At 54.6% G+C, this 8,942-nt stretch overlaps 1 long non-coding RNA gene across 1 annotated transcript; it reads right to left on the bottom strand.

Annotated features, from left to right (window-relative positions):
* Window positions 1–4,621: 4,621 nt before the first annotated feature.
* LOC144285076 (uncharacterized) lies at window positions 4,622–7,662 on the bottom strand. Its single transcript, XR_013353531.1, has 2 exons — window positions 7,101–7,662; window positions 4,622–4,973 (listed from the first exon to the last, which is right to left on the bottom strand). It is a non-coding gene; the product is annotated as an uncharacterized LOC144285076 (long non-coding RNA).
* Window positions 7,663–8,942: the final 1,280 nt, after the last annotated feature.

The raw sequence follows: 8,942 nt of genomic DNA, 5'->3' as shown, positions 1-8,942 counted from the left end.
GGGCACGGAGTGTCTGCCACTGAGAGGGAAACCGGCCTTCTGCGGGCCCCGGCGCCGAGCGCAGTCCGCCTCAGGGTCGAGAGCCCAGTCTTGCCTAAGTGGGCTGACCGCCTCACGATGCCTCGAGAAATCCTCACGTGCTCTGCCTCCCAGAGCATGCTGTGTGCATCCCGGGTTCTGCCCCTGCAGGGTCTCCGTGCGGGATGAGCATCCCATCCACCCGTGGCCAACGGCTCCTACCAGTTTAGCCTTCGCTGCGCCGAGAATCTGCGGCCCTCTGGATGGGTGTGGGGACCCCGTTCAGGGAGCGGCGGGCGTGGGCAGCCTTGCTCGTCCCTGAGCGCGTTTTGGAACCCTGTTGCGTGTGCAAATTGCTTCCCGGGAGAGCGGCCCGTCCTGGTATTTTTTTGTAAAAGGGGCGCCGAGCGTTTCTCCAGGACCAGCCCCGCCCCAGGCGCGTGTGGATGAGGAGGCTGCTGGGGGGCTCGTGGTGGCCCAGGCCAAATGCTCTGGAGCTCTTGCCCCTTGGGCCAGCTGCCCGGTCTTCCACGGACAGCTGCTGACCCCCGTCCCCCCGAACTCTCAGGGTATGTCCGCGCTGTGCGCTTCTGGGGGATTGTGAGCCGCCTGCCGTGTCGGGCGCCACGCCTGTGAGGGTCTGGCGGGCCGCACCAACTCTGAGCACCAGTCCCCCCTCATTCCACAGCCAGGCAACGACCTCTGTCTGTGAGCCAGTGCAAGGACTCCGAGTCGTCCCAATGGACAGTCAGGCAGCCGCATGCTGTGGGGCGCCCGGCCCTCTGTACACACTGGCCCGTGCGGCTGGCTTTCTCACGACGCCCTGCACTGTGCAGCCCACGAGCAGAGGCCGGGGCTGGTGGGTTTGTCTCGCGTTTCCCCCGCCCCACTTTTGCCTCCACGCCTGCACCTGACATCATACCTGCCCGAAGATGCGTCGATGTGTTTCCTGATTCCGAGAGGCGCTTGGGCGTCTATCCTATGGGCTCACCCTATGCTGGCCGAGCATCGAGTCTGCATCCTTCCCAGGCAGCCACGGTGGCGCCGTAAGACGACAAGTCACCGCGGAGTGCTACGGGGCAGGCATGTCCTCCAGGTTGCCGTGGTTGTCCCCGCACAGCGAGGGTGAGGGACACACCGGATGGCTCTGGGAACCCAGTGCAGAGGTGGCACCCCGGATCCAAGCCTGGGGTGGGACGTGGGGGCAGAGCCCAGGGTGCTGCACCTGCCGGGCCTCTGTGGTGGCCAATGCCGCTCAGAGCCCCCGACCGTCCTGTGGGCGCTTGGAGGCCCGGGCCCTGCACCCTGCAGAGCCGCATCGACGGGATCCCGGGGGATGGTAGTCTCGGTGCGCTTGCCAGGTGCCGGGAGGCCTGACTAAAGGTACACGGCTCGGGGTTCTTGCTCATGGAGATTGGAGGGAAGGAGCCAGAACTAAAGTGCTTTTAGGGATGAGAGCTGGGTGTTACGCTATATGTTGGCAAATTGAACTCCAATTAAAAAAATATGTAAAAAAAATTAAAATTAAATAAATGAATAAATAAAATGCTTTTAGGCAACAGGGCCTGCCTTCCTGTCGCCCCTCCCGGTGGCCTGGGGGAGCACAGAAGCCTGGGGAAATGGCCATGTTTATTTTCTCCTACGCTCCGCTCCGACCTTCAGTATTTGCCTCTGCCTCTGGGACCGGGGTCTGGTCAAGGGAGCCCCAGGTCCCATGTCAAAGGGCCGAGGCTTTGGGACGTGGGCCCGGTCACTAATTACACGCGGGCACCCTGCCCAGCTGCAGGCGTGTCGCCTCTTATTTTCTCAGGGAAATGGGGAGTTGGTGATAAAGCAGACTTCATGCAATCCTATGTTTTGTTCTAAATATTTATTTTGTATGGTGATATGTTATTCCAGAGGCTTTGTTTCTGTGATTGCTTATAAAAATAGCTGACAAGGGAGTTGATGCATAAATATCCCAAATATGCTGATTAATTAAATATGCATAATCGGGTTGTTGCTCAGAATCTTTGCCCCCTTCAAAATCGTGCGACTTTTCCCTCCCGGCCACGGGAGGCCCCAAGCTCAGATCACTTTCCTCAGTCATGCCCCTGTGTGTTTGGTGTTGTTTTCATGTTTTTATTTTTTTAAAAAATTTTTTTGTTTTTTTTGTTTTTGTTTGTTTTCATGTTTTTAATCTTAGACTTGTTCCGACAACAGAGAGGTTAGTTGAAAAGAACTGAAGGCAAACTATAGAATAAACCATACATGTGTGTGCATGGGTGTACATATGTGTGCACACACGTATGTGTGCATGTGTACATGTGTGCACGCACATTTGCACGCAAGCATATATATGTATGCACGCGTCCATATGTGTGCATATGTGCAGGCGCACACGTGTTTGTATGTGTGCAGCCACATGTAGGCATATATGGGTACTTGTGAACACGTGTGCCTATGTGCATATGGATGCATGGATGTGCATGCGTGTGCACGTGAGCACGTGCTTATATGTGAGCAGGCATGCGTGTGCACGTGTGCAGGCTTGTGTTTTGTGTGTCTCTGTATGTGTGTGTGCATGCATGGGTGTACGTTTGCATCTCTGTGTGCATGCGTGCATCTCTGTGTGCACAGATATGGACATATAATGTCACATGCCTGGATGTGCTTGTCTGTGTTTGCCTGGATGATCCATGCTGTGAGTCCCCCCCCCAGCTGCGTGCCCTCCACCCCCCTCGTCATCCCACATCTGCGTCTATGGCACATTCCGGGCAGATGCTCAGAGGTTGGTGCCCACCAGAGAGAAGGCCGTCTTATTTGGAGGCACTGTGGCATTTTGTAACTCATGTTTCCGCCACTGCTCATAAGAGATCCTGTATCCTCGGCTCTTTCTCCTCCTATTTGTAAAGGCCACCCCCATGCACCTCTGAGACGTTCATCTCTGCAGACCGGCTGGTGTTCAAGGGTTCAAGACCTTCCTGGCTCTCTGTGCACAAGGAAGGGGCACGAGACTGGCTGCCCAGCCGTGTGTCCGCTCCTTCTGTTGACAGGGACCCATGGGGACATCAGCGGCTGAGCACAGGACGGAGCAGGCCTGGCGGGGCGGGTTCAGGAGCGCCACGCACCCACGGACAGGGCACGCAGGCCTGCAGCTAAACGTCCCAATTCTGGGAAGGCAAGTGGCTCCGGCGTCCCTCGCGAGTGTCCCTGCGGCAGCAGCAGCCCCTGTGCCCCCGCGTGCACGCCCTCCTGGGGCCGCACAACCTCCCGGTCCTGCTGGTGCGCACGGACTTGATGTGCTTCCCGCGCCCCCAGGCCTGTCTCCGGGGGCGCTTTGGGAACTCTGGAGGCTGTGGTGTCACGAATTTGATAACGTCTGTAAACATGGTGCTCGGCAGGACCTTCCTGCTTTCTAGGGAATGTGTCATTGAGCCCAGCTGTGTTTGGGCAGCGGCGACACAGTGGCCAAGCACAGCAGCGACCGCAGCTTGCTCTGAGAAGAAGCAACTAGAAACAAGCATTTCGGTTATCAGTCCAGCCCTTCTTATCGGGCCACATTTCTCCTCTTGGGGAATTTGTGCTTTTCCTGGGGTGTCTGAGGTGACCCTGGACTCCTCCCCGTTGCTGGCGTCCTCCCAGAGCCGCATCTGCTCCCCCACTGACTGGCTCCCCGTTGGAGAACTTCCTCTTTTTCTTTGGGATGATGCCTGTTCCCTTCTTGTCTGGCCAACAGGGGTGTCCCATTTGGGGGCCTGGGGCTGCTGGAGGCGCTTCTCACCAGGTGGCCCGTCAGCTCCATGCAGCTGTGGCTGTGTCCGTGGACCAGCTCCGGGGCCGCCCACTGCCCACTTCATCCGAACACTGCCCTGTCCTCATGCTGGGACCCGGCGGGGCTCGAGGCCCACCCGGCTCCGACCTGCATCTCCGGCCCCCATCCCCACCCCCTTCCCCGCCCCCCTCAGCAGCAATCAGCTGCAACTTCTCTGTTTTTCCCTCCACATTCTCAGATGGCGACACGTGTCAAGGCGGGTCCTGTGGCTGCTGTCCTGCAGCCAGCTGCCCGATGTGTCTCCCATGGCCCCCCGCCCCGCTCCCAGAGCCGAGGCAGGAAGCCCCCTCAACTTCCCAGGGCCTCCCCGCCACTCCCAGGCTTACCCTGAATCCACAGGGCCCCTGCGGCAGAGCCCGCACCTCCACTGGGGTGTTCGGGTCCCTCCACCTCCTGGCTTCCCGCTGACCCCCAACCTGCTTGCTGGGCGCTGCTCCCCGAGAAAGTCTCTGCAGGCGGCTGCTCTCCCTGTCACACCCTCCGGTCTTTGGAAACCCAGCGTCAGAGTCTCGACTCTTCGGAGCCTTATTCCCTGATGCTGTGAACCTGCAGAGGCTGTGAAGCCTTTACTGGCGGGTGCAGGCTCTTCGCTGTGGCTCCTTGCACGAAGGATACGTGCACGGATCAGAGCGAGGTCTGCACGGGGCAGGGTGACGTGAGCCTTTCCTGGTTGCTTAGCTCTGCTGTGATCAGCCTCCAACCCTACTGGATGTACATTATTAGTAGTTTAAATATAAAAACGTATTTAACTGAAGGTTGTAGGGACACAGGGAAACAACGTAAATGTACTGGTGAGAATTATTATTTTTTTGTTTATTTATTTATTTATTTATTTATTTTTTAATTTTATTATTATAATTTTTTACTGGTGGGAAGTATTAACTACATGATACCAGAAACAATAAAATAAGCAGCAAAGTGAGATCTCTTATGACATATCGTGAGTCCCCCCCAAGAATCCATGCTCCCCCATTCAACAGTTCGTGCCCCAGAGAGACGTCCACCAGGGAGAAACAAGAAGTCTTTGTGCAGAAGATGTCATTTTTGCACTCTTTATGCAAACACAGGAGAAGCACCTCCAACTGCAGCCGTAGGAAGAGCGTCGTCCAAATACCCACCATTTGCTTCGACTTGGAGGGACCTGGAGGAATGATGCTGAGTGAAATAAGTTAATCGGAGAAGGACAAACATTAGATGGTCTCATTCATTCGGGGAGTATAAAAAATAGTGAAAGGGAATAAAGGGGAAAGGAGAGAAAATGAGTGGGAAATATCAGGGAGGGAGACAGAACATGGAAGACTCCTAACTCTGGGAAACGAACTAGGGGTGGTGGAAGGGGAGGTGGGTGGAGGGTGGAGGTGACTGGGTGACGGGCACTGAGGGGGGCACTTGATGGGATGAGCACTGGGTGTTATGCTATATGTGGGCAAATTGAACTCCAATAAAAAATAAATTAAAAAAAAAAAAAAGGAAGAGGATCGTCGCCAGCCTCTGACATGCCGTTCGGTGCCGTGGTTTGCTGCGACGGGTGTTACGGTGATAACGGAGCAGCGCTGTAAGGGACAAAGTGATACTTGTGATGCTTCTGCTGCGATATCAGGCTTGCGAAAGCAGATTGGCCGACACAGGTCCAAGTGCTTCTGTACGTGTCTCCAGATATCGAGTCATCTACATCATGCACGGTTGTGTGGGGGGCACATACATCACACCGAGCACACACGCATGTGCAGGGCACCCGGGGGCTCAGCGGCTGAGCGTCTGTCTGCCTTTGGCCCAGGGCGTGACCCTGGGATCCCGGGATCGAGTCCCGTGTCAGGCTCCCTGCATGGAGCCTGCTTCTCCCTCTGCCTGTGTCCCTGCCTCTCTCTGTGTCTCTCATGAATAAATAAATAAAATCTTAAAAAAAAAATATATATGCATGTGCACATCCCCAGTTACATATCTTCAGGCACATTTCTAATGCATGTGTGGCTGTACGTCCAATCTGCCCATGTACGTATCTGCCTACAAGCCTGGATTTTAAAAACTCACCAAAACGTACAAAGGGGTCGTGTTCAGGAAAAGGCCTCCGTAGGATTCATTTTTTCTTTTACCCTTTTGGTCTCCAAAATCTGCTCTTACACACACTGGTAACTCTTTAAGGTCAAAACGATGTCTTTTCCTTTTTTTCCAAGAGTGCTTTACCCACCGCTTCACATTCCCAGCCTTCAAGGTTTTTGCTAAAAGTCGGGCAGTGGTTTAAATGAAAACAGCCAGAGTGGGGACAATGGGCATTTCCCCCTCCGGCAGCGCACAATAAGGGCGCGTTTGACACGCAGCCCAGAACATTCCGAGTGAGCTAACAGCAGGAAACACACTCAGGCTGAGATCATTTCAATGTCCTTGACGACAGTTTGTCCTAAGTTCCGAAAGCCAGCACAGCAAGTAGGGTTTGACCCCATGGAGAGAATATTAAAAATCCCTGCGGCCTAGCGCTTCCTCGCCGTTGTCTGCACGAGGCCCGAGCGTCGGTCCTGCAGGCCACGGCCTACGGGGCGGTGCCTCCCGCTACAGGAAGCCCGCAGCCCCTGCCTCAGCGCCCCACGCGGGATTTTTACACAGCATTTCTCAGTGCAGCAATCCTCCCGCCACATGGGTGTTTTTTTTTTTTTATCATTTCTCTTTATATATATATATATATATATATATATATATATATTTTTTTTTTTTTTTTTACTGCAGTTCAATTTGCAAACACACAGCATAGCCCCCAGTGCTCCTCCCATTGGGTGCCCCCCAGCGCCCGTCCCCCCCTTCCCCTGTCACCCTGCCTGCCTCCCCATCCACCGCCCCCTGTTCCCAGAGTTAGGGCTCACTCGGGGTCTGTCGCCCCCTCTGATATCTCCCACCCGGTCCCCTCTTCTCCCCCGTGATCCCTTCCCCTACTCCTAGGCCCCAAATGAGTGAGACCATGTGATGTGATGACTGCCCTTGGGCGTTTTTCTTTTATAGATGAAAAACCGGAGGCAGGTGTGTAAAGTAAGCCCCAGAGGTTTGCGGTGACGGATGAAAGGTGACGCAGGTCAAGGGCCCCGCTCGGTGCCTGGCGCTGGGAGCAGCTCGGGGTTGCCTGGTGCGGGTCACAATGCCCCTCCTGCTGTGTCTGGCCTGGAAGGGACTTTCCGAGGTGGTGGTGAGACCCAAAGGCCACCTCTGTGGCCGGAGATCCCCGAGCCCACGCACTGATCCCCTGGGACCAGCGGTCACGTGACTCGGGACGGGCTTGTACCTGCTTGTCCTGCGGTCCGTCGAAGGGAAGGACCCGAGAGAACCCTTGACAGAGGGGTAGATGCCGCACCAGGGGAGGAGCAGCTGTAGGCAGAGGGCGGAAGCCGTCCTCACCCGGAGCCAGAAGAGCAGAGGCGGCCGTGGAAGGAGGAGGGTCCGGGCTGCAGACCCCATGGGGCAGCTGCTCCCTCCGGGGGCCTCATGCCCACTGCTGGGCCCCCATGAGGTCCGGCGCCTCCGCCCCTGCTCCTGCTTCATCTCCACTGCCTCCTGGGCTCACCCACGTCTCAGCCACTCTGCGGTCAGTGTAGGAAAGAATTAGAAGAGACTCCGACAGTCTCGTGGAATCCATTTCTGTCGTTAATGTTCTTTCCAGAATGTTCCCCATTGTGATCCAACTGTAAATCGTAATGAATAGGTGGCGTATGTCCATCTTCCTCAACTCTTGACCTGGATTTTGGAGAAAAGCACCCCAGGGATTCTTGCCGCCTGCCGGAGGCCCCCCAGCTCCTCCGCACTTCTTCCTTGAGTGAATTATAAAAAAATATAATTACTTCCCTCTGGCAAGCACGTAACTGCAAACAAATGGTGCCTCTTCCTCAAGGCAGACCCAGCCCGGCCCTGGCAGGCAAGCTTGGATTCAGCTCGTACTCTCCTCTTTGGCTGGGCACTTGGTACTGTAACAGTGCACAACCTGTACAACTATACACGTTGACCCTAGATGATGGAGACTTAATTTATGGAGGAAGCGGGATGAATTTAGAATGGTATTTTTGAAAGGAGGGGAGGGAAGGCATACCTGGATATATCAGGGCACGTGGGACACAGTGTGCCTTTTGTAGCTCAACATGTTGCCGAGCAAGAAACATACCTTGAGGGGTATGGACCTCTCGTTAATTCATCTACCCCTCAACATTTATTGGGTGCCTACTCCCAGCCAGGTGGTGCTGGTGCTGAGGATTCAGGATTCACGTGGCCACGGCCGTCCTTGTGTAGCACCAGTTTTACTATGGTCCGTGGACCTGGTGTGCAAGAGTCGAGGAACATGCACATGCGTGTGTGCATTTTCTGAGAGGGGCAGATTTCTCGAGGTTTTAAAGGATTTCAGGCGAGAAGAGATTTCGAGGCAGGCCAGTTAGACGTGGTCGAGCACAGTGTCCAGGTCAGCCCTGGAGCGGGGAGAGAACAGGTGGAAACAAGTGAGCACACAACATTTTCTGTCCACTCCACCTGTGGCACTTCGCTTTCCTTCCAGGGTAGAAGGAAGATAGAGAAAGAGACAGAAGAAGCAGAAATGTTGATAAAGCCGTCTGTAGTAGGGGAAAGGCAGGTCCCTGGAGACTTGGAAAAGCACAAAGGCAGGGTGGGAGAAATTTCATGCAGGAAAAGGCATTTGGCACATCCTTCTTGCTTAGTGCACACACTCACCTGCAGGGAAGGTTCCGTAGTCATAGATTTAGGAGAGCTGGTTATACGGGGGAATAGGTTCATTTTAGTTAAATATATTGATTAGTGAACATATGTCCTCACGATGCTCTTTCTCTGGTCCTTTACATGTTGAAACAAAGTACTGTGTTCTAACAGAAAGACCGAATATGCTGTTTCTCGAGTTTTTGACCACGAGACAGATTTTCTTTAAAAAATTTTAGAACATCTCATGAGACTAGTATTTTGCAGGAGACTTTTGAGGGCAGTGGGCTACACATGATGAGACCAACTGGCTGTGTAGATTCAAAGGAATGTCATGCTTGTGCCGTAGCATGGTCAGCCTGCCTTCAACCGTCCTCGTCATGCCTGGAGGGGCAGACGCCGGATTCTCAGGGGTCTGGGGGCAAAGTGTTGA

Source organism: Canis aureus, chromosome 15, assembly GCF_053574225.1.
Source record: "Canis aureus isolate CA01 chromosome 15, VMU_Caureus_v.1.0, whole genome shotgun sequence".
Taxonomy (NCBI): Eukaryota; Metazoa; Chordata; class Mammalia; order Carnivora; family Canidae; genus Canis; species Canis aureus.
Note: the sequence above shows the minus strand (reverse complement) of the source record. Positions and strands in the feature narration are given on the sequence as shown.